A 22121-nucleotide genomic window follows, 5' to 3' on the forward strand; every position below is an offset into this window, starting at 1 on the left:
ACCCATAATATTAAAATAATTTCAAAATATTCTCAAAGTTACAAAACTTACTGAGCTTTCCTATAATTCAGATCAGAATACAATCTACTTTATTTGGGGTCTTTCTACGTCACTCTTTCAAAATATAGCCATAATCTTCTATAATTATGAAGCACTTTATACACTGAGCAAGTTTTACAGCCCACTAAAAAAAAAAAAGCTAATTAATGTTAAGTTCAAACTGGTTCTCTTGCACTGACATTGCTGTAAGTAGTTGGCTTGGCTCAAATATAAAGTGCACTTTCCTTTGACCTTATGTAACTGAACGCAAGGAAAGCTCATTAAGAGAAATTTAGCATTTCTCTAGCATGGATATATTACTAATACTTAGCTTCAGAAGCAAAAAGAAGTCAGATATGGGGTGGAAACCAGTGAAAGTTCAGCAAAGTCAAATACCACATGCAGTTTAATGTCTTCATTTGCTCTTGGCATTGGAGAAGTAGCAAGTCTCTAAAAGTCAGATGTTATTTTAAAATGTCTTATGTCTTCTTCCCTAATACTGATTTTTCTAATTTTTATTTTAGAACATTCACTCTAAATTTATTTAACCTTATTGAGAACTGATGAAAAAATTATTTCTTGTGTCTTGCATATAACTATTGATAAGGATCCTCTGATTGCTACTTTCAGTACTCATTCACTTTACCTCCACTGAAAGTTCTGGGCATCATTTCCTTACAGATTTTGACAGGCTTTGTGAGGATGCATATGCCTAGCCACATGCCAGTTCCCTGTATTACTTCTCTCCCATAGAATTCATGAGTTAAAAGCTCTCTCAGCTAATGAAGATGAATCTGTGTCCCTTTCTTCCAACAGTAGGGGTTCCTGAGCTAATTTTATAAGACTCCTTAGGAGGTTGATATGTATTGGGCTTAGATAGCAATAAGTGCCAAAATAACATTGCATCCTTGGATGATTTTTTCATTTTCTTGTTTTATTCTTTTACTCCTGCTCCCTATTTCCCAAATAAACTATTTCCCAAGTAAACTTTGAAACTTTCAAATTGTCAAACTTTCTTCCACCATGACTTGGGATTTTCAACAAGACAGAGCAATGAAGATCTAGAGAACTATGATTAAATACAACTGCTTTATGATTTATGATTTCTTATGTACACTTAGAAGGGTTGAGTTTATTAATTTTAATGAAAATTAATAATTTTAATTAAGGGATATATAGCAGTTTTCTTTTTCACAAAATGTATGGATATTTAAATATAAATATCTCCAACACCTGAGATTATAAAATTTTGCCTACACCTGAGTCCAAGAAATATCACTTCCCAGGAGTATGACCTTAGGTAAGTTATTAAAGTTTCTGAATATCTATTTTCTTCTTTGTAAAGTGGGGTATAGTGATACCCTAGAAAGTTAGTTGTATAACAGATAACAAATGATGGATATTGAAACATTTAAGATATCTCTTTTTGCATAATACATAGCCCCAAAACTTTTTTATAGTGCTGTTTCATGTAGGATCATTCATGATGTTATCATCTGTAATTTTCACTAGATGTAGTGTGAATGTATTCAAATAAACAGGGACACTTCGCCTTGTCTACCTATCCTGTCATATAGATCTGATCTTTAGTCTACAAGATATCTCCTCTTTCACTAAGTGCATCTACAAGCTCATTCTATTCCAATAAGAACTCCAGATAAATTATATATTATTGTTGGCCTATGTTGAAAGGTCAAGCAATGAAAGACCTATTAGGATAGTTGATCTCACAGTTCTATATGCCTAGTTTATCTATTATAAGCTAATGGGATCACCTACATAAAGATTGTCTACAAAAAGCAATAAAATTTCAACACATTAATTCCCTTTTTATATTATAAACATTTTAATCTTAGAAGAATCCAGCTGCAATCTTTGAAAATCTTAATAAGCCACCTTTAAACTATATATGTGACTCAGAGATTTTCCAGGAACTCTAAATTTGCCTTAGAGAACTAACATAAAATTAACAATTTAAATGTTCCAAAAATGTGTGCCATAGGCACTTGGGTCTCACAAAACCAACAAACAATAGCAACAAGAAAAACTGAAGTCATACTACTTTAACTCCAAAATCACCTACATTATTTCCTAAAGTTCACTTGTGTTTTCACTTTGAATAGCTACTTAGTAGGATTTACTTCTTCAAAAAGTTGAACTTTATAAAGTCGCCAGTTTTTCATCTGGTATATTGTGCAAAAGTTCATAGAAATTAAACAAATTTTTTCTTCTAACTATAATTGGCATTGATCAAGGACTGTTCTAATATTAAAGAGTATTTACCGAATACTACCCATTTACTTTCTCCAAAGAGAACAAATAAAGAAAAATTGCCAACACATGGAATCACATAAACACCTGGATTAAGAAATGAAGTTATTTGCAAACTATTCTTAGTTATCAATAATAAACTTTTCAATGGGTTTCTGTTGAAAAAAAAACCACATATTTGAAAGATTGGACTTAGTTTCCAAACAAGTAGTTTATATCATAAAAGCGCAAAAGCTTATGTAAGAAAATTAAACAGATGTAAATACAGGTGGCGAGCAGAGTACTAAAAAGCAAATTCACCCATTCATTGTGTTAGTATTTCTGGCTAACAACCTTTGAAATACTTATGTAAATTTTCTTGGCACAGAGGTGGTTTCAATTTGAAAAGAAAAAGAAAAAGTCACTGGAGGACATTTGCATTGTTTTTGAGGAAATTTGTTTTCCTTAAGGGGATTATGAGTTCTAAACATTAGAGGGCCTTAAAGGGGGGGAAAAAGATTCTAAACAGGCAAACTAGAAATTAAACTACCACTATAGGAAAGTGGTTACACAAGGGAAAACTACTGTAGAACGGAAAAGCAAATAATAAGAGTCAATCCTAAATTGAATTAAGAGAAAAAGAAAGCAGCTTGAAAGATTATGCAAACAATTATAAATCAGAAAAAAGTGGTTTTGAAGAACTATACTACAAGAAACTCAAATATTGGTGACATGGAACAGTGAAATATTTGTGGCAGCAGCACTGAAGCCCCCTGAAACAAGCAAGCAGCAAAGATTAAAGATACATCAAGATAATTCTTGAGAAATCTTTAGCAGATTCCCTGTAAACAGTATTCAAAAGTCAAACTTTTGCTCATCTCTGAATACTTCTGTAATTGAATTTAGGATATTTATAGTCTTCTAAAAATATTGATAGGAAGATTAGTGTAAAATTGAAAAATATCAGTGTATAATACTACTATATAAAACACAGAATTTAGATTCAAGTTCTTAATAGCAATGTGACCCTGAGAAAATTATTTCTATTCTATGCACCTCAATTTCCTTATCTGTGAAATGACATTTTAACTGTCTCAGTCTATTGTGCTTAAAATTATTAAATCTAATAAACGGTGGTAATTAGAAATGCCCTATCTAGGCACTGTTTTGGAGGTGAAACCCTTGTTCTTTTGGGAATGTAATTTTCTTTTAACAAAGGACTCTAGTGTTCATCACTGTGTATGCTGTCATCTTGTTACCTTGAAGGTCCAGTTCCTGTCACTTGTGGGCCAATAAATTAAGATAGACAGTAAGGGTCAAGAAATATCTTTATTCAGCACCAACCTAGCAGACTGAAAGATGGCAGACTCATACCGTTAAAGCAAATCTCTTGCCTCCATTGTTGTAAGGAGTGATTTTTACAGAAAAAAAAAAAAGAACAGAGAATCAACTGTTTAGGAAGGGTGGGTTGCAGACTTCTGGGCTGCAGAGTGATCAGTACATTTCCTCCTTGGTCTGATACTAAGAGGTATACTCCTGTCCAATCTTCTTTAATTACGTTTTCTGACTAGGGCTTTTATCTGCTTATACTTTTTGGAAAAGATTAGGGGAAATATTCTAACATTTGTAACCATCCTGATAGTGAATTCAAGTTTTCTGTTATTTTATTTAGATCTTAAATTGCTTTGGGTTTTCACATTCCCTCGTGATTATACTTTGGAGTGTGTGTGTGTTTGAGTCCTTCCATGTTGAGCTTAGAGGGCCTGGGGTCCACATCCAGCACACCTTGGCCAACCTCTTCATTAGGTTGAAACTAGGGTCACTGTGGTGCTAATGTCTCAGCCCTGCTATGGCAATTCTAGGATCTCCAGGGTTACCCCTGGCCGGGCTTGATGTTCTCAGGGCTACTCTTGAAGATATACCTGGTACTGATTGGGGACCATGTGGAACAATAGATCAAACTGAGGTCTGGCATGCTCAAGGCATGTGCCTTAAACCCTTTGTTATCTCCCCCGAACATTATCTCTTGTGTCTAAAAATTAGAAAATTAGTAAAGTTTAACTGAAAATGATAGAAGTTACTAAATATAATAGCATTAGAGTGTTACATTTATAAAATGATGTTTTATATAACGAAGAGATTTTAGATGCAAGACGAGAAGCTAAGTTTTGGAGAGGGATAAGGTCTTTCATATAACTGAGCCCCAGAGCTCCATGATTCTCTGAGTATTCTCTATATTCCTAATAGCTGCTAGCTAAAAATCAGTCAGAGGGCCCTACTTTCTAAGCACCACTTGTAAGACCCCCTGCTTCCCAAAGTAACTAATTTTTTAAATAAATTGGTTTGTAACAGCCATTTACTTTTTTATATATTTATATTTCTGTTTTGTGCAGTAGTCTTTAAAGACAAGAGCATATAACTATCCTATTAAATAGTTTCACAATTAGTTATGAAGACAATTATCACATTTTGAATTATAAAGGCTTTAAGATCATAGCATCTCAAAATAAATAAAAATATGTTTTCCAAATTTATAAACTGGGTGTTAACCTTAGAAAGATTTTCTGATAGTATCTCTATTCTTTTGACTAATCAGAATAATATAATCAGCAAGCAATGAGTTTTTTCCCTAAGAAACAATAATCTTTTAAATTTAATCTCTTTTGACTCCATGTTATTTCTGATTGTAGAAGTGAAAAATGTAATGACATGGTATATTAAAGTGAGTGTTATCTCTCATATATTCCTCATTCAAAATATCTTATTGTAGGTAATATTTTCAGATGGCAGTCGATCAAAATATCAAACCCCAGAAAGCAATTCCCCTAGAAGGGTTTTTCAGGCAACATACAGAGATACATGAGGAATATTATGACGTGGCCCACAGTTCTCATTTATATCCAACTGATAACATTCTAAAAAGTGTAGAGGGTGAACCTAGTGAGGTTGGTTCTATATATATTTCACCAAAAAGAAAGCTGAGTAAGATAGCTAAAGAAGTTGTCAAAGAGCAAATGTTTAGTCACTGGCAGAGCTGTACGTAAACTGTCAATCAGGTTCTGAAGAAGCTGCTTTAATACATATAACATTGTTCCATCTATTGAGCCAATGTTTTATGGAACAAGTTAAGTCTCTCTCCTCTCACAAGCAGGTTCCCAGTGAATGGTGGACCCCATAGTTCATTTTCCCCATTCCCCATGTTTGCGTAGAAAACCTGAAAGAAGGCACCCAATAAGCAAACCACACAGCTTTGCAGCCAAGGCTCTGCTTCTCCATAGCTGGAGAGACACCTAAGCAAGTTGTGCTATCCCAGGGAAGGGGCAACCTGTGGCAGTGCTTGGCCTTTTCTGATGTGGTCTGTCTTGGTCTCTGTGGTGCAGTGGCCATGCTACACAGTCTTTTGTTTAGGATTCTCTCTGTGGTAGTGTCGTCCTCTCCAGGAATACTCGTTCTTTCTCTCAAGGACCAGAGTCCCAGAGCTCTGATGCCATTTTAGTGACGTTACTGAACAATCTTCTGAGGATTTTTCTGCCTCTGAAATGATTTTAATATCTCTTGCTTTGTTCCTCTCATCACTTAGCTTCAACAAAAGAAAAACATGTCTTGTTTTCATAAGCTATCTTGATTGTACCATTTTTGCCTGAGGTGAAATTACATAAACAAATGCTAGATGATCTTATCTCCAATAACAACAACGACAACAACAACAATAATAATAGTAATAATAATCAGTTGACAGGGTTGGGGAGAGAGCTCAGGGGGGCATGCATAGGAATCTGAGTTTGTCTAGTGGGATCTGACCTTCCAGCTCTACTGGGTGTAACCCTGGGTGACCTGAAGCAGGAGCCCTTGTTTGGGGTGGGGTATTGGCTGTGTTCCACAGCACCACAGCCCAGAACATTTCCTGGCATAAGCACTGAACCAGTGGACTTGTTGGCTTTATATAGGAGGAATGTCCCCTACACATTTTTTTTAATCAGTGAAACTAAGATTTGGTTTATTGAAAGAATCAATAGGATCTACAAATCCCTGGCTACATTCACAAAGAAAAAAGAGCAACAAACATGATAAATCTGATCGTAAATTAAAAGAGAAAATATAGGAAACATCTAAGAAACACAGAAGATCACATGCCATTACTATGTAAAAGTTTCTACCTCAAAATTGGAAATCTAGAAGAAATGGAGGAAAGGAGAAATAGAAAAGAGAGCATGTATGTAGCTGACCCTGGGTCAATACCCAGCACTGCTTCTGATCCCTCAAACACCACGGGCCAACAGAAATCGCTGTGCATGAACCAGTAGTAAGCCTTGAGCTTGACAGGGTGTGGATAAAATACACCTCCTCCAAATACAAATTTAAAAAAAAATAAAGCAGAATAAATAGGAGCTAGAGCAATAATAACAGTGGGTAGGGCATTTGCCTTGCACACAGCTGACCCGGGTTCAATTCTCAGGATCCCATATGGTCCTTGGAGCACTGCTAGGAGTAATTCCTAAGTGCAAAGGCATGAATAACTCCTGTGCATCACTTGGTATGGTCCAAAAAGCAAAAAATGAACAAACAAAACAGAAAAAATATATACATTTCCAAAGTCTTATAATCGCCTCAGATTGAATCCAGAGAAAATAGAAAACCTGAATAAATTTACTGATATCAAGAAAGTCAAGACGGTTGTCAAAAATTTCCTTAAGAACAAAAAGTCCCTGGGGTTGGAGCAATAACACAGTGGGTAGGGCATTTGCTTTGCATGCGACTGACCTGGGTTTGATTCCCAACATCCCATATGGTCCCCCAAGCACCGCCAGGAGTGATTCCTGAGTGCAAAGCCAGGAGTAAGCCCTGAGCATCACCAGGTATGACCAAAAAAAAAAAAGAAAGAAGAAGAAAAAGTCCCAGGCCAGAGGAATGCGCCCAGTCTCTATAAAACCAATGTTACCTTGATAACAATAGTAGGTAGAGAGTGTACTAAAAAAGAAATATTATTAATAAAGAAATTTTTGTTGCTATTGTTATTGTTTTCATTGGGATTTTTAAATGTTTGTGGTTATGTATTTTGCCAAGCTTAGGGGAAATTTTAATTAATATTCTTTTATTAATTTTTAATTTTCTACTATTTTTTAGGGACCCTGGTAACATGATTTTTAGATATTTTATATCTATTTCATAGATTTCTGAACCCTACACATTTTTGAAGGGCTACTTCCCCACCCCAGTTGGCCAGGATGTACATTGATTTGCTCAAGCAGGCCCAGTAACATTGTGAGACTTGTTACTGTGTTTGGCATATTGAATACATCACGGGTAGCTTACCAGGCTTTGCCATGCAGAGGATGTACATATCCATGCACAATGCACAACAGAAGCAAAATTAAGAATGTAAGCGCTCATCTTTTAGTGATAAGTCTGAGTATGAATAAAACAAAAATTCAAGTAAGCTTAAATGATGCTTGTGCAGAGACGAGATGGATAGCTATTGGATTAAATCCAGTATCTTAAACTATTGAACAAAAAAAAAAGCTCCAACTGTAAACTACTTTTTGTCATTTAAATTCGTAATCACAACACAATTTTAGATATTCCAAAGCTCAGTTTTAGTACATTACTATTTTGAGATAATGAAAACAATTTAGAGTTGTTGTATTTATTTTAATAATTTGTAACTATAAGGTAATAGGATGTTTATAGTTTATATTCAGCATGTTTTTACTTTAAATATATAATCTTTCATACCCTATGTTGATTTTATTAAATATGTCTTTGCTAACTATTTAGAACCACTTGTGTTTACCTTAGAAGGATACAAGTTAACATTTTATACCTAAAGGAATATTTGTTCTTTTATAATAATATTTTACTCAAACTATAATCATTATATTTCATTTTAATTTACCACATATAAATAGTATAATATTCAATAATATTAGTGAATACTAAAGGTATTTTGCTAGATACTACACTAAGAAGAAAAATATTCAGAATTTGTTTCTGTTCAAAGCTTAACATTAACCACTGAAAATTACATATGCATAAGAATTAAACAATTCAATGAAGGAAGTGTTAAATATACTGAAAAAATTCCCAATCTGAGAGACATGAATAGTGACTGGAAATTATCCTAGAAAGTTTAAATAATTAATTATTTGAGCTGTGCTTTAAAATTTAAAAAGAGTTCAATAAGAAGACTGCATAAGGTAAAGGGAGAAGTATTTGTATTATAAAGAGCTGGTTAAGTTTAAGGACAATGTAAGAAAAATTAATAGTATCTTTAGAATAACAAATTCACTTTCCTCTCAGTTATATTATGCAGAACATATTGCAGTGGAAAGTAAGGTGAGACTAGGAGGGTAGTGACAGACCTACTAACTAGTTTCTGGAAAACTAGCCAGTTTAGGTTTCCTTGTTAGAACCTGAATATTTCTGATTAAGAAAATTTGTAACATTATCAGTGCAGTGTGTAGGATAAATGAATGATATGGAAAAAAATAATTGTAGAGATCAGTAATAAAACTATTGCAATACTCATTGCAGAGGATGATAAGCATTTGAATTCTATCCAGAAGAGACCACAGAGAATACTACCCTATTTCCATTCAAGAAAGGAGTTTATTATCGGATTAGATGACTTTCTACTTGTCACTTGAGGACCCTGTGAGGAAATAGTTTATATTTACTACAATAAGAGTAAAGAAGATTGGATAAGAAACATTCAAATTTTCAGAAGCAGGAACAGACTTGAATAAAAGGGGTAATTACAGAGTCTTTCATTACAATGAAGTATCCCTTACTTGTCCTATAATTACAAAGAAGATTTAAAATGGTTTTGGCAAAAGGGGAAGCACTTTTTTGGGGGGTGGGGGAGGGAAGAAAAGTAAAAAGCTGCTCTATAGGAAGTATAGACACTGAGTAACCCTGTGTTTGAGAGAATATTTTTATATTGTCCTTCGGACTTCCTGAACTTCCTAGAAGGGGCATCTCACCCTTTGTGACTTAATGGTTTGCGTTCCCATCTTCTGCACTAATTCCATGGCTGACTTCAGCGCTGAGGGCCTGCTATCAGCAACTGTTCAAAGTTATTTGTCTAGATATCCATTATCCTGCAGTATTTAAGGAGTTAACTCCTTGATAGACTAGTGAATGTTAGTCATTACTAGATTATCTCTAATATCATTAGAGAGTAAATTAGAAAGGAAACTTAATACTTACAGAAGAGAGAAAATGTAAAAAAAATTTAAAAGCCAAATACCTAAACAAATTATTAAAAAAAACATTATTAGTGAATATAAATATGTAAACTCCCTTAGATTGATTGAAGGAAGCACTTAGATTGATTTAATCCTAAAAAAAAAAGTTATACAAGGCATAGACTGAATGTATGGGATTATATGATTATATAACAGGAGAAAAAATAGATATCTAGAAAAAGAAATTACTAAATAAATTAAAATCTCCATCGGCACATTTCCAGCACATCAAAACCTGTATGGTACACTTTCTTTCCCTGATTTTCTTGACATTTTTCAAAATAAAATGTCTATTTCACTTCACTAAAAAAAAAAAAAAAAAGAAGAAAAAAAGAAAAAAATTATTTCTGGGCCAGAGGGTTATTACAGCAGGCAGAGTGCTTGCCTTAAAAGTGGTCAACACAGGTTTAGTCCCCAATATCCTATATGGTTCCTTTAGTCTGCCAGGAATGATTCGTGAGAGCAGCAGCAGGAGTAAGCCCGGAGCAAGCTGGGTATGATCCAGAAACCAAAGCAAAGCAAAACAAAAGATAATTTCTATGAAAATGTAAACTTAAAAGAAAATGATTAAAATACGATGGGTTAATCGCTCCCCAGTGCCATCTTTACAGTACACAGCCGCAGAGAAGAAAGACTGCGGGGGGTGGGGGGTGCTCCACAGCTCCCGGAGAATGCACCAGGTCCCACAAAGAGCTGAGATCACCGGAAAGTCCCAGATGGGGTAGGTGCCGCATCCCACCTCCTCCAGATGGAACCCCGGTGACCAGGAGCCTCTACAAGCATAGCTCGAGTATGCGGGAACCAGGACTTTTCCTCCAAACCGCGCGGCCACTTATGCGGCCACGCGACATCTCCCTATATACAAAGTGATCAAAGGAAAGTAAATCATTCAATGTTTCTCCCTGAAAATCAGGCTAAACTCTTATACAAACCACAACACCCAATAGGAGAGAGAGAGAACAAAAGGGAATGCCCTGCCACAGAGACAGGGTGGGTTGGGGGGGGTTGTGGGGTGGGAGGGATACTGGGATCTGCGGTGATGGGAAAAGGTCACTGGTGGAGGGATGGGTATTCAAAATAAATAAATAAATTTAAAAAAAATGATGGGTTAAAAAGATATTCTGACACTCTTAGCTATTGCATCATATTTACATATATGAATATATCTTAATATAGATAGCAAAGTATGAAGAGGTAAAACAGATATATAAATAAATGTAATTTTATATTTACATGTAAAGAAAAATGAGGATATAAATAAATATTAATAGTTAGCCAGTTTTTCTCAAATTTTGGTACTATATATACTCTTCTTCCCACCACTGTGTTTTCATAGCAGCCTAAAGGGTTGTACCTTTATGTACAAGACAAGCTATTTTGTGGATTCCTTTGCTTGTTTGTTTGTTTGTTTGTTTGGGGGGTCACACCCAGTAAGCTCAGGGCTTACTCCTGGCTTTACATTAAGGAATAACTCCTGGTGACACTCAAGTGACCATATGTGGTTCCAGGGATTAAACCTGGTTTGACTGCATTCACAGCAAGTACCCTAACCACTGTGGGTACAAGATAAGTTTATCTTTTTTGTTTTAAGAAAACAAAAACAGTAAAACACTTGAAAAGGAACTATGTGTTCTTGGACTCATAATTCATTGACATTATTTCGGTTGGTAGAAAAGTATTAGCTAATACCAAAGACAAATAGGATAGAAACAGCATGCATTTTTTTTTCCGGACCTTCATTTGTTAATACTTGGGAATGTGATTCCATATTATAAATAGCATTTTCTATTTGTGTGATTTGACATGTTCTAATGTATTCATACCAGTTTGTTCTTCATCTATACCAACTGTTGATAGATTCTTTGTCTCAAATTATTATTTATAAAACTAGGTTTTCTTGTAGAAGAGAACATTTTATTCTAAAACTGAATTATGAGAGTATGTTAAAATAATAAATACTTGCTAAATTATAATTTTGTAATGCATTATAGTTTAGATTACACTTTTTGGTTTAATATAAGTAGAGTCACTCTATTCATAAATATTTAACCAGAACTTCTAACACTGGCATTATTGGCATTTTGGACTGGATAATTCTTTGTTCTGTGTTTCTGAGTTAAGATAAAATCTAAAGAGATGTCAATAGTGTCTTATACATATCAGATTGTGGAAAAAATATTCTAGGGTTTGACACTAATGATTCATGTTGTTTTACTAAACATACTCTTTCAAAATCTCTAAAAGTTCTATAACCATCAGGCCTTTATATTTTGTCACTGTCATTGTCTTCCCGTTGTTCATTAATTTGCTTGAGTGTGCACCAGCAACGTCTCACAACAAATTGTGAGACTTGTTACTGTTTTTGGCGTATTGAATATATCTCTGGGAGCTTGCCAGGCTTTCCCATGCGGGCGAGATACTCCGAGTAGCTGGAGTGATAGCACAGCAGGTAGGGCGTTTGCCTTGCTAAGTGGTCGACCTGTCTGACCCCGGTTCCATTCCTCTGCCCCTCTCTGAGAGTCCAGCAAGCTACTGAGTTATCAAGAGTATCCCGCCCACATGGCAAAGTCACTTATATTTTGATTTATGGAAAATTTTGCTTTGAACACTCCTTCTCACTCTAGAGTTCCCATCTGAAAGAACACATGAAAACAAAATAAATAAAGTATCAAAATCAAAAGTCCATTTTAATACAGAATGCCTCTCATGGTCATCTAGAATGCAGAAAAAAGTCATATATAACCACTAATACTTGAACAGCATTACTTTAATGTTTCCAAAGGTCTAAGCCTCTTTTTAGGCATGCTACAAAACTGTAATTTAAATACGTGTCCTCTGATCATTTTAGAAGGCTTCAGAACACCTGATAGAACCTTCAAAAATAATGATCCTCATAAAAATATATGTACTGTAGCATATATAGTAATGTCTCCATTGTGAGACTTGTTGTTATTGTTTTTGTCATATCAAATACACCACGAGGAGCTTGCCAGGCTCTTCCATGTGGGCAAGATACTTTTGGTAACTTGCTGTGCTCTCCGAGAGGGATGGAGAAATCGAACCCACGTCAGCCTCATGGAAGGCAAATGCCCTACCCGCTATGCTATCACTCCAGCCCATAAATATATATAGAAAACAATAAGCTAAGAAGGATATTTTACTGCAGACATCAGGTTTTTGAAGATGTCTTGATATCATTTTGGAAGCTCTACTAGGATACAAAGAATTAGCATATACGTAATTACAAATTTTTAAGTTTGTAAATGTAATTTTAATAGTTTGATATTCCTTCCCATTTACATTTTCATGAGAGAATAATCACAGCAAATTAAAAAAATTCCTCTGAGACTATATGGATACAAAAAGTCCACCACTCTCTTTATTTACAGTCAAGTTTCATTGTGAGTAGCACCAATACAAATAAATTTGAGACAAGGATGGAATGATTCATAATAGAAGCTTTCAGGGAGACTCTTTAAAGTAGTCTATTCTTAGATGATGGAAAAAACTCATGTGGACTTTTGTTATTTTCCTTTAATCAATCTTAAATATGAAATATAAATTATAGAAACTTGTTGATTAAAGAAACTGTATAACTATATGGTATTTTTTTGGCAAAGAACAAAGTGGCTTTTTCTCCATGTGTATTAAAAGGTTGGCTACATGTGTCGTGTCGAATAGATATAGGCATTAGCTGAGAAATCTTTATTTTATCTCTTCTGTTCCAGGTATTTGCTAGGTAGTTGCCGTCTCTGAAAATGGGAAGTGGGTGTGATGGTGGGTTAATTTTATATGTCAAGTTGCACCCAATCATTTAAACAAAAACTAATTTAAGTTTTGCTATGAGGTCAGTTTGCAATTAATAACTATAACCAAATTGGCTTTAAGTAAAGGAAATTACCTGTGATAATATGGGTATGCTTCATCCAATCAATTGGTATTCTTAACAGCTGAATCTGGACTTCTAAAGAAGAAATTTTACCCAAGGACTGCAGCATCAACTGTTGCCTGAAATTCCAGCCTCTTTTAGACTTACCAGCCCACTCAAGTCTACAAGGAAATAATTCTCTCTCCCTCTGTCATGTGTGTGTGTGTGTGTGTGTGTGTGTGTGTGTGTGTGTGTGTGTGTACAACCGATTCAATTTTTCTGGAGAAACTTGACTGATAAGAATTGGTGTCAAATCATGATTCATCAAAATAGAACCTTAAGATTGGTTTTTTCCTTCCTTCCTTCCTTCCTTCCTTCCTTCCTTCCTTCCTTCCTTCCTTCCTTCCTTCCTCCTTCCTTCCTTCCTTCCTTCCTTCCTTCCTTCCTTCCTTCCTTCCTCCCTCTCTGCTCCCTTCCTTCCTTCCTTCTTTTATTCCTTCCTCTCTCCTTCCCCTCCTTTCTTTGTCTTTTATTCCTTCCTCTCTCCTTCCCCTCTCTCTCTCTGTCTCTCTCTCTGTCTCTCTCTCTCTCTCTTGTATTTACCTATTGATGCTCAGGTTTTACTCCTGCCTCTGCACTTAGGGATCAGTACTGGTCATGTTTAAGGCACCACATAGGGACCTGGGACAGAATTCAGGTCAACCTCTTGCAAAACAAGTAACTTACCTTCTGTTCTGCCTTTCAGGCCCTAGGGTTGAGTTTTACTTAATTTGTTCTGTGACTTCTAAAATAGATTCTCTACTCTGATAACATTTTAAGACACTATTAACTGCATTTTCAGTGGCAAAGAGAACAGTGATACAGATGAAGGAGAGATAAAGACAGATATATCCCAATTGTTCTTTCTCTGGAGACTCAGACTGAAACAGTAGCCCAATATCAAGTTTGCAATCAATAGTTGTTGCGATTAAAAAAAAAATCAATAAAATGGTGCTGGTAGACTCAGAATCCTTTAATGACTCCTCTTTAATCTGAATGACTCAAAGCTGGAAAATCACCCTAGGGAAAAGGAGCTTGAAAAAGATCATTCAGAAAATTCCTTTAAAAATAGCTACACATAGATTGTTACAAATGGAAATATATTTCAATTATAGTTCTCAGATCATCACCTTGATATGTGTTTTTTATTCAACATATCCAGCTCTACATTTATGCTGAAATGTACCAACCATTTGTTACATTTAAATCTATCTTTTCTCTTCTATTTATAGTAACAAACAGAAAAATAAATGAAGAAGAAGGCTCTAATACTAAAATGGTATTTACAAATGCTAAGGAAAAATCACTTGAACTGGAGAGAATAAGATCTTGTAGAAGCAAACTCAAGAACTTCAAAGATATCAGAACACTTATTGTCATGTGAAACAAGTTCAACTTATTGAAGAGATAGGCAAACTGATAATATGGATTTACATATACAGGGAAATATAGCATTAATAGTAAAATATCAACTATGAAACTAATAGTATGAAAACATATTTATCTTTTATAAATTAGAAAAAAAATTAATTGGCTAGGAAGTACCATAAAAAAGGTGGAAAAAATTTAAGATAGAAAAATTATTGTGAAATTCAAAGATATGTAAAATAATGTAACGATTCTCCATGTTTCTCATAGAAAATGAATCTGTAGAAAAATTAAAATATTTTCAATAACAAAAGTCTGAAATAGTTCAAAGACTGAAATTATACATGAAGGAAATAATAGCCAAAAGATAACAGATAAAAATCTCATAGCTCATCTACTGCATGTAAGAGTGTGTAAAAACCATACTGAATTATACTATTATGAAAAGAACAAAAAATGTTCAAAAGAATAAATATTTAAACATAATATAATGTCAATATTTTGATTTTGGAAGTTGGGGTAGAGAATGAGAAAGAAGAATATAAATGTATGACAGTTATACAAAAAGAGAATAAAGGGGGTATGGTGCCGCCAGCATGTCAATCTGTCCCTGTGAGGCGAGTGCATCAGCAGCCTGATGGCACCGTCAGACCTCCAGATACCTGAAAATCGCTGCTATGCCTTTGGCCAGACCCCAAAAACTTGGGACAAAGTTTACCAAAAAAGTAAATGGCCAAAAGTTAGGTATGTGGGAGACACACCCTCAAACTACCTCCACCTCCAGCTCAGCTATATAATTGGAGACATGGCCTCTCTGGTTCCTGATCGAACTGCTTAATGGCCATGATCCCAGAGACTCAGAAACGAATCTCGGAACTCAAAGCCTTTTGGCAGAAATGTGTCCTGTTCTGGCAGTAGGTTACTGGCGCTGGGCCCCTCAAGGTGGGAATAGGTTTCGTGCCTTGGCCTGTTCCCCCTGGCGGCCCAGTGACCACCATCCTCCAGAAGCCACTGGACAGTCAGGTTTGGGCCTGCAGTGACAAGACACGCGGGGCCTCACCGGATGGGGGTGGAACTGGCTCTTTCCTCCCCATACCAATGAGACCCCGAGTCACCGCCTACAAACGGTCTCTCTGGCTCCTGATCAAGCTGATTAACGGCTATGATCTCAGAGACTCAGAAACAAATTTCCAAACCCAGTGGCTTTTGGCAGAAATGCATCTGGACCACATACAAGGTGGCCGCCACGTCAGAGCTTGTTGGAAAGCCAGATATGAGCTGGCGGTGACAGGGCAACTGCAGTCTCATGGGAGGGGAGGGTGGCGCAGTACCAGCTTGTCCCTCATGCCCTACCTAGGTCACGAGTTTCCCCTCTCGAGCGGTTCTCTGGCACGACCATGGCTCCAGAGGCAAAAAGACTTAATTCAGAGCCCAGAAGCTTTTGGCAGAAAAATGAATGGACCATGTGTTAAACTACGCCTTACCCCCCACCCCCCACAGCAAGGTGGCCGCTGCCTTAGAGCTTATGGAAAGACCAGGTATGAGCCTGTGGTGATGGGGTAACTGCAGTCTCATGGGAAGGGGGGTGGTACCGGCTCCTTCTTCACTCCCTACCGATGTCACAAGTTGCCCCCCCATGAGCGGCTCTCCGGCACAACCATAATACTAGATGCACAGAAACCAAGCTGGTAATTATCTGGCTCTTTGCAGAAATCCAATATCCCATGGCCGCTATCGCAGCTGTACAACATTACATGATTCTCATAACCAGCTATATAAAACAAAGTATTTCACAATGCCTTTTCAGCAATTCTGATTGTTGGGGGGGGGGGGGATTCTAAACAATAATGGTGCATCTTTTGTCGAAATAATGAATGTAATCAATGTAGAGGGAGTTAAGTAGAAATCATCTGCCTCACAGGCATTGGGAGGAGTGGGAGGGGGGTATATTGGGGTTCTTGGTGGTGAAAAATGAGTACTGGTAAAGGGAAAGGTGTTTGATGGTTGTATGACTGAGACTTAAACCTGAAAACTTTTTAAGTTTTCCCACAGTGATTCAATAAATAAATATAAGAAGAAAAAAATAAATAAAAAAATTATGAAAAAAAAGTAAGGTGGAGTTCATGTCCAATTCAATAAGCTAATCAGTGGCTGAATAAATAGCAGTACTCCTACATAAAAAAAAGAGAATAAAAATTTTATGAGATCAAGAAATTATAGGAAAACATTAAATGACCATAATAGACTAGATACCAAGTAAGGCAATGAAGGTAGAAATTGAAAATCTGCATACCACAGAAAATATTATATCTATTCATTAAAATTTAGGACCATATAGATAATTTAGAGACAGTGATACTACAGTGAGTAAACAGCTTGCCATGCATGCAGCTGTCCCAAAGTTCTATCTCTGTCACCACTTGTTACCCCCAACTCCTTTAGGAGAACCCTTTAGCACAGAACCAGAATTAAGCCCTAAAAATAGCCCAGTGATGGCCCCAAACCCCCCCAAATAAAAAAAATGTAATTTAAATAAGTTAAAGTAACATCCAAATAAAAATCTTGGAATATATTTATAAAGTAAAGGTCTAACACTTTGAGGAGGGTGAAACTTTTTAAACGATAAATAATAAAAGAATGGAAGAACACATCAAAGTAGAAATAAATCAAAAGAAGAGAACATTTGAAATTTTAATACCAAACCATTGTAAAAAAAGGTTAGTAATTTTTGAATATAATAAAATTGTATGTTTATTAGAGAATTTTTTGTAATTTTGTGGTCACAACTTTTTGACAGACTATAAATAGCACACTACTAATTAAATTAAAAATCTATGCTCCTTTTTACAAACTCCTAAAATTAATGAATTTAAAGAAAATGTCAATTGAAAATAATGAACCAAACAGTGAACGGATACTTCAAAGAAAAATATATTTAAGTGGTTAGTAAGAATATGAAATATGGGGTTTTCAACCCCTGATCTGCGTGGGACGGGCACAGACGCCCAGCTCTGGGCAACAAAGCTGAACGGCTCCAATTCCAACAGGTACAGCCCGCCCCCAAGGGCCTGGGTCCCATTCTGGGCACGCGCAGCTAGAAACCACCCCTAGACAGCCGGTTTTCAACCCCTGATCTGCGTGGGACGGGCACAGAGGCCCAGCTCTGGGCAACAAAGCTGAACGTCTCCAATTCCAACAGGTACAGCCCGCCCCCAAGGGCCTGGGTCCCTTTCTGGGCACGCGCAGCTAGAAACTGCCCCTAGACAGCCGGTTTTCAACCCCTGATCTGCGTGGGACGGGCACAGAGGCCCAGCTCTGGGCAACAAAGCTGAACGGCTCCAATTCCAAACAGGAGACCTTCCCAACAACTCGCCCAGTGCCAGGGACTGTTTCCGGAGCCGCGGCCGCTAACGCGCCCGCAAAATATTTTCCCACTACATATGCCATAGGAACCATAAGCTACATTCTTAGATGGAAACTTCTCTATTTTAGCTCAGCCACTAGAAACACAGTAGCCAATAACTCATAAGCCTATCTTAACTCACACTGCATATCAAGCAGAATAGTAACAGTGAATGTGAAGGACTAAACCACACCTCTCACAATGGTAAAGCAACGCAAAAGCCCATCAAACTTTCATATTGAAGAGTCTAGCCCAGATGACACCAACAGTACTGTAGTGTTAGACAACCTCTCTGACAAGGAATTCAGAAGGGAGCTACTTAGGATGCTTAGGCAATTAAAAGAAACAATGGAAAACAATGCCAATAGAAGACAAGAGGATCTGAAGGCAGAAATGAGGAAAATGCAATCAGAAATGTCAGACCTGAAAAATCTCGTAGGCGAATTGAAAAGCTCTGTGGAAGGCCTCAGCAGCAGAGTAAGAGCGGCTGAGAACAGAATCAGTGAGCTCGAAGATGAAGTTCAGAGACTATCCAGAAAAGAGCAGAAAATGGAAAAGAGACTCACAATTCGGGAACAGATGGCAAGAGAAGATCGTGATGAAGCCAAGAGGGGTAACATAAGAATTATTGGAGTCCCAGAGGGACAGGAAGAAAACCTCGATGAAGAAGAAACTGTCAAAGAAATCATTGCTACAACATTTCCAGAGCTGAAGAAAACTTGTGACCACATTCAGGAGGCCCGAAGGGTACCAGCTAGAAGAAATCCGAATAAAAATACCCCAAGACACATTCTGATCAAAATGACCAAAACCTTAGACAGAGACAAAATTCTGAAAGCAGCAAGATCGAAGAAAGAAATCTCTTACAAAGGAGCATCCTTAAAATTCACAGCTGATTTTTCTGATGAAACCCTCATGGCCCGAAAACAGTGGTGGGACATAGTAAAAAAACTCAATGAAATAAATGCCTCCCCCAAAATACTTTTCCCAGCGAGACTCTCATTCATAATAGAAGGAACAACACACAGTTTCACAGACAAACAACAGCTCAGGAACTTCATAGACTCAAAACCATGGTTACAAGAACAACTAAATGGGCTTCTTTAAGGCAAGAAAGGCCCCTCAAATACACCAAACTTTAACATAACAATGGGACAAAATCCCATAACAATAATCTCTCTCAATGTCAATGGGCTAAATGCACCAATTAAAAGACATAGAGTGGCAGGATGGATTAGAAAATTGAACCCAACATTCTGCTGCCTGCAAGAAACGCATCTCAATAGTCAAAGCAAACACAGACTCAGAGTCAAAGGCTGGAAAACAATCCTACAGGCAAACAGCTCCCATAAAAAAGCTGGGGTAGCCATCCTTATATCAGACCACATCGATTTCAGAGTGAGGAAGGTCATAAGAGACAGTGAAGGCCTTTTCTTATTGATCAGAGGATCTGTACAACAGGAAGAACTTACAATAATAAATGTATATGCACCTAATGAGAGACCAGCAATGTACTTAAAACAACTACTCATAGATTTGGAAAAAGACATCAATAGCAACACAATACTAGTGGGAGACTTCAACACTGCTTTGTCACCTCTTGATAGATCAACCAGACTCAAGCTTAGCAAGGACATACTTCATTTGAGGGAAGCAATGGAAGAAAGGGACTTAGTAGATATATACAGGACACTTCATCCACAAAAAGCTGAATACACATTCTTCTCAAGCGTACATGGAACATTCTCCAAGATAGACCACATGCTGAGCCACAAAACATGCCTCCATAAAATTAAGAAGGTAGAGATTGTATCAACAATCTTCTCAGACCATGATGCGCTGAAATTAGAAGTAAATCACACACAAAAACAGAAAACTAAATCAAACACCTGGAAATTAAACAGTGCACTATTGAACAACGAGTGGATTAGACAGGAAATCAAAGAGGAAATCAAAAGATTCCTAGAAACGAATGAAAATGAGAATACGAGTTACCAAAACTTATGGGACACAGCAAAGGCTGTGTTAAGAGGAAAGTTTATAGCTCTACAAGCATTCCTCAGGAAGGAGGAGCGAGCACACATAAGTAACCTAACCTCACAGCTTAAGAGCTTGGAGAAGGACCAAAAAAAGGAGCACAACCCGAACAGGAGAAAGGAAATAATAAAACTCAGAGCAGAGATTAACGAGATGGAAACCCAAAAAACAATCCGAAAGATCAATGAAACCAAAAGCTGGTTCTTCGAGAAAATTAACAAGATCGATAAGCCTCTAGCAAAACTCACAAAGAAAGGGAGAGAGAAAACCCTAATAAACCGAATCAGAAATGAAAAGGGGGTCATTACAACAGAAACCGCAGAAATTCAGAGGGTCCTCAGGGAGTACTTTGAGAAGCTTTATGCCACGGAACATCAAAACCTCGAGGAAATGGATAAATTCCTAGACTCCTACAGACTCCCAAGGCTGAATCAAGAAGACCTGGAATATCTGAACAGACCTATCACCATCAAGGAAATTGAAATGGTAATAAAAAGTCTCCCCAAGCACAAAAGTCCTGGCCCGGATGGATTCACTAGTGAATTCTTCCAAATCTTTAAAGAGGACTTACTCCCGATGCTCTTTAAGCTTTTCCACGAAATTGAAATATCAAAAACACTTCCAAACAGTTTCTACGAAGCAAATATCACACTGATACCAAAAGCAGACAGAGATACCACAAAGAAAGAGAATTACAGGCCGATATCCCTGATGAACACAGATGCAAAGATCCTCAACAAACTACTAGCAAATAGAATCCAACTACTCATCAAAAAGATCATACACCATGACCAAGTAGGATTCATCCCAGGGATGCAAGGATGGTTTAACATTCGGAAATCGATCAACATAATCCACCATATCAACAAAAGAAAAGATAAAAAGCATATGATCATATCAATAGATGCAGAGAAAGCATTTGATAAGATCCAGCACCCCTTTATGATGAAAACCCTAGCCAAAATGGGTATAGAGGGGACCTTCCTCAACATAATTAAAGCCATCTACCACAAGCCTACAGCAAGCATCATCCTCAATGGGGAAAAACTGAGAGCCTTCCCTCTAAGATCAGGGACGAGACAGGGATGCCCACTCTCTCCACTGCTGTTCAATATAGTACTGGAAGTACTTGCAATAGCGATTAGGCAGGAAAAAGATATTAAGGGCATTCAGGTAGGAAAGGAAGAAATCAAGCTCTCACTATTCGCAGATGATATGATACTCTACTTAGAGAACCCAATAACTTCCACCAAAAAACTCCTAGAAACAATAGACTCGTATAGTAAAGTTGCAGGTTATAAAATCAATACCCAAAAGTCCATGGCTTTCCTATACGCAAACAGTGAGAGAGAAGAAAGCAACATGAAAAAAATAATCCCATTCACAATTGTGCCCCAGAAAATCAAGTACCTAGGAATCAGCTTAACTAAGGAAGTAAAGGACCTGTACAAAGAAAACTACAAAACGCTACTTCAGGAAATAAAAGAGGACATGAGGAAATGGAAAGATATCCCCTGCTCATGGGTCGGGAGAGTTAACATTGTCAAAATGGCAATACTACCGAAAGCATTGTATAAATTCAATGCAATCCCTATAAGGATACCCATGACATTCTTCAAAGAAATGGAGCAAACACTCTTGAAATTTATATGGAACAATAAGCCCCCACGAATAGCTAAAGCAATTCTTGGGAAAAAGAAAATGGGAGGAATCAACCTCCCGAATTTCAAACTGTACTACAAAGCAGTAATAATTAAAACAGCATGGTACTGGAACAAAGGCAGAACTGCAGACCAATGGAACAGGGTTGAATACACTGACATCTCTCCTCAATCATATGCTCATCTAATCTTTGATAAAGGTGCAAGTAATG

The sequence above is a fragment of the Sorex fumeus genome, unplaced genomic scaffold (genome assembly GCF_029834395.1).
Source record: "Sorex fumeus unplaced genomic scaffold, SorFum_2.1 ptg000098l, whole genome shotgun sequence".
NCBI lineage: Eukaryota > Metazoa > Chordata > Mammalia > Eulipotyphla > Soricidae > Sorex > Sorex fumeus.